The sequence below is a fragment of the Anopheles stephensi genome, unplaced genomic scaffold (genome assembly GCF_013141755.1).
Source record: "Anopheles stephensi strain Indian unplaced genomic scaffold, UCI_ANSTEP_V1.0 ucontig390, whole genome shotgun sequence".
NCBI classification, from domain to species: Eukaryota; Metazoa; Arthropoda; class Insecta; order Diptera; family Culicidae; genus Anopheles; species Anopheles stephensi.
The window spans coordinates 35,001-40,000 of NW_023405336.1; positions in this window are offsets into that span (position 1 = coordinate 35,001).

A 5,000-nucleotide genomic window follows, 5' to 3' on the forward strand; every position below is an offset into this window, starting at 1 on the left:
GTAGTTGACTTGTCAGGGCACGGTGGTCCCCACAAGTCCCCGATTATTCGGAGATATTGTCCTACGAGTTTTAGTGACCCTTTTGTTCCCCGCAGGTCCCCGTAGGACGACCATCACCAGTTAAGGTGTAGTTGACTTGTCAGGGCACGGTAGTCCCCACAAGTCCCCGATTATTCGTGGATATCGTCCTACGAGTTTTTGTGACCCTTGGGTTCCCGAACTTTGCTACGATGGTTCTGCCTCCAGAGGAGACTTATGAACACTTCGTATCATTTCTTACACCGAACCATGGGATCGCGAGATTGCTCCCGGATCCCTAATCACCTTACATTTTCGTTTCGTTTCCGTACACTACGATGAGCTAATTCAATTTGTTTGTTCGTCTGGCGAACGTTTTATTGCGGAATTACCGCGGTACTTCCAGCCGGGTATGGCTGCCGTACGACCTACAGGATAGATCATCGAACCACTTTTCGTGCATATTGTCCGTCGAGGGTATCACCTCGATACCCCCAACAGACCTTTGGACACTTCCTCACTACTCCTTGGAGCAGCAATCAGGGAACCATATAGTAGGAACAGCCGAATATGGAACTCTTTTCGTACTTTGGACACCTCCTATAACTTGTATGGCGACTTCGGGGACCTTCATTTCGTTCTCAGTTGGTACCCCTATTTCGGTCTTTGGACACCTCGTCTTACCCGTATAACTCACTTTAGGTCCACTTATTTGCCTGATATCTCATCGTGAACCCGTTTTTCGTACACCGTACACACCTAGGAACACCACATATGCGTTTCCCTTTCGATCGTGAAGTTTTCAAATTTTTCGATTTTTGGTCCTAGAAATTCATGAACGGTGGGAGACCAAAATTTTTCATAAAAAAAAAATTTTCACCGTTTGACCATAAAAACCTTCTTTTCGTACATACCCCATCATTTCTTCACGTTTTAGGCCATTTCTGAAATTTTCGCTTCGATAGTGTGTCCCCTATAATACAAAATGAACATTTTGCATCTCCCACAAGTGGCCATTTTTTTCCGCCACTGAAGAACACGACCTCGGGAACTCGGACCTAGGACGTGGCCATGTAAGTCATAGGCCACCCCAACTTTTGCAAAATACTGTTTCTTTTCACTTTTCATGATCTAAGGCGCGTTCCGACGGCGTTTTGAACAAATTTATGAGAAAAAAAATTTTGACCCTCGGACCAAAATTTTTTCGTTCGGGGCCCCATGGCCTATGGCCAGTATGGGAACTCGGGATGCCGATATGACAAAATTTGTCAAAAAATCACTAAAAAGTCGCTATGGCCCATTATTTAGAGCTTGTTGAGACCTTTCTAAAACACCTTGGTTGACCCCTGTCCGATAAGTAGTTTTCGAGATATTCGAGAAAATGTGATTTTTTGGGACTTAGAAAATTTTTGACCCGTACCCTAAGAAAAAGTGATTTTTTCATAGGACAATTTTTTCTTCGCAAATACTGTTTGGTTTCACTTTTCATTATTAGAAACGCGTTCCGAAGCCATTTTCATCAAAATCTCGTGAAAAAAAAATTTCACCCCCGGACCAAAAGTTGGCCGTTCGGTGCCCTATGGCCTATGGCCAGTATGGGAACCAAGGATGCCGATATGCGAAAAAGTGTCAAAAAATCACTTGAAAGTCGCTATGGCTCATTAAATAGAGCTTGTAAAGACCTTTCTAAAACACCTTGGTTGACCCCTGTCCGATACGTAGTTTTCGAGATATTCGAGAATAAGTGATTTTTTGGGACTTAGAAAATTTTTGACCCGTACCCTAAGAAAAAGTGATTTTTTCATAGGACAATTTTTTCTTCGCAAATACTGTTTGGTTTCACTTTTCATTATTAGAAACGCGTTCCGAAGCCATTTTCATCAAAATCTCGTGAAAAAAAAATTTCACCCCCGGACCAAAAGTTGGCCGTTCGGTGCCCTATGGCCTATGGCCAGTATGGGAACCAAGGATGCCGATATGCGAAAAAGTGTCAAAAAATCACTTGAAAGTCGCTATGGCTCATTAAATAGAGCTTGTAAAGACCTTTCTAAAACACCTTGGTTGACCCCTGTCCGATACGTAGTTTTCGAGATATTCGAGAATAATGTGATTTTTTGGGACTTAGAAAATTTTTGACCCGTACCCTAAGAAAAAGTGATTTTTTCATAGGACAATTTTTTCTTCGCAAATACTGTTTGGTTTCACTTTTCATTATTAGAAACGCGTTCCGAAGCCATTTTCATCAAAATCTCGTGAAAAAAAAATTTCACCCCCGGACCAAAAGTTGGCCGTTCGGTGCCCTATGGCCTATGGCCAGTATGGGAACCAAGGATGCCGATATGCGAAAAAGTGTCAAAAAATCACTTGAAAGTCGCTATGGCTCATTAAATAGAGCTTGTAAAGACCTTTCTAAAACACCTTGGTTGACCCCTGTCCGATACGTAGTTTTCGAGATATTCGAGAATATGTGATTTTTTGGGACTTAGAAAATTTTCGACCATGACATATATGAAAAGTGAATTTTTCATAGGACCAAAAAGTTTGTCCAAATAGGGTTTTGGTTCACTTTTTATGGTCAGATAAGTGATCCGATGCTATTTTCATGATCATTAGAGGGATTTCACGCTGTGACCAAAAATTTTCATACTTCATACTTGTCCCGGTGCCGTATATGGGAGGACCGGGGGAACATGTCTTCGTAAGTCGTGATGTTCAGTGACGGATTTCTGGGACTTAGAAAAAAAATGTGCTCTCAGGCACATTATATGTTTCCATACACACATGATTTTCATTCTTCATACTTGTCCCCGTGCCGTACATGGGAGGACCGGGGGAACATGTCTTCGTAAGTCGTGATGTTCAGTGACGGATTTCTGGGACTTAGAAAAAAAATGTGCTCTCAGGCACATTATATGTTCCATACACACATGATTTTCATTCTTCATACTTGTCCCCGGTGCCGTATATGGGAGGACCGGGGGAACATGTCTTCGTAAGTCGTGATGTTCAGTGACGGATTTCTGGGACTTAGAAAAAAAATGTGCTCTCAGGCACATTATATGTTCCATACACACATGATTTTCATTCTTCATACTTGTCCCCGTGCCGTATATGGGAGGACCGGGGGAAGATGTGTTTGTAAGTCGTGATGTTCAGTGACGGATTTCTGGGACTTAGAAAAATAAATGTACCCTTAGGCACATTATTTGTATCAATAATTGTATCCCCAGCCTTTCATGGGGAACTTTTCCGTATTCCCGGACTTGTACATTTTTCGGGTTCCACCTCCCGACAATGTATCTCTACTGTGCATTACGTACCTGATAACGCACGGCACCCATTGGGTGACTCCACTTAACCATCTTTCGATAATGCCCGTGTTGCAGATATAATCCCAACACCTACCAGGCTTTATATGTACATCGAACGTTACATACGATGCACCCCGTATTCCCGGACTTGTACATTTTTCGGGTTCCACCTCCCGACAATGTATCTCTACTGTGCATTACGTACCTGATAACGCACGGCACCCATTGGGTGACTCCACTTAACCATCTTTCGATAATGCCCGTGTTGCAGATATAATCCCAACACCTACCAGGCTTTATATGTACATCGAACGTTACATACGATGCACCCCGTATTCCCGGACTTGTACATTTTTCGGGTTCCACCTCCCGACAATGTATCTCTACTGTGCATTACGTACCTGATAACGCACGGCACCCATTGGGTGACTCCACTTAACCATCTTTCGATAATGCCCGTGTTGCAGATATAATCCCAACACCTACCAGGCTTTATATGTACATCGAACGTTACATACGATGCACCCCGTATTCCCGGACTTGTACATTTTTCGGGTTCCACCTCCCGACAATGTATCTCTACTGTGCATTACGTACCTTATAACGCACGGCACCCATTGGGTGACTCCACTTAACCATCTTTCGATAATGCCCGTGTTGCAGATATAATCCCAACACCTACCAGGCTTTATATGTACATCGAACGTTACATACGATGCACCCCGTATTCCCGGACTTGTACATTTTTCGGGTTCCACCTCCCGACAATGTATCTCTACTGTGCATTACGTACCTGATAACGCACGGCACCCATTGGGTGACTCCACTTAACCATCTTTCGATAATGCCCGTGTTGCAGATATAATCCCAACACCTACCAGGCTTTATATGTACATCGAACGTTACATACGATGCACCCCGTATTCCCGGACTTGTACATTTTTCGGGTTCCACCTCCCGACAATGTATCTCTACTGTGCATTACGTACCTTATAACGCACGGCACCCATTGGGTGACTCCACTTAACCATCTTTCGATAATGCCCGTGTTGCAGATATAATCCCAACACCTACCAGGCTTTATATGTACATCGAACGTTACATACGATGCACCCCGTATTCCCGGACTTGTACATTTTTCGGGTTCCACCTCCCGACAATGTATCTCTACTGTGCATTACGTACCTGATAACGCACGGCACCCATTGGGTGACTCCACTTAACCATCTTTCGATAATGCCCGTGTTGCAGATATAATCCCAACACCTACCAGGCTTTATATGTACATCGAACGTTACATACGATGCACCCCGTATTCCCGGACTTGTACATTTTTCGGGTTCCACCTCCCGACAATGTATCTCTACTGTGCATTACGTACCTTATAACGCACGGCACCCATTGGGTGACTCCACTTAACCATCTTTCGATAATGCCCGTGTTGCAGATATAATCCCAACACCTACCAGGCTTTATATGTACATCGAACGTTACATACGATGCACCCCGTATTCCCGGACTTGTACATTTTTCGGGTTCCACCTCCCGACAATGTATCTCTACTGTGCATTACGTACCTTATAACGCACGGCACCCATTGGGTGACTCCACTTAACCATCTTTCGATAATGCCCGTGTTGCAGATATAATCCCAACACCTACCAGGCTTTA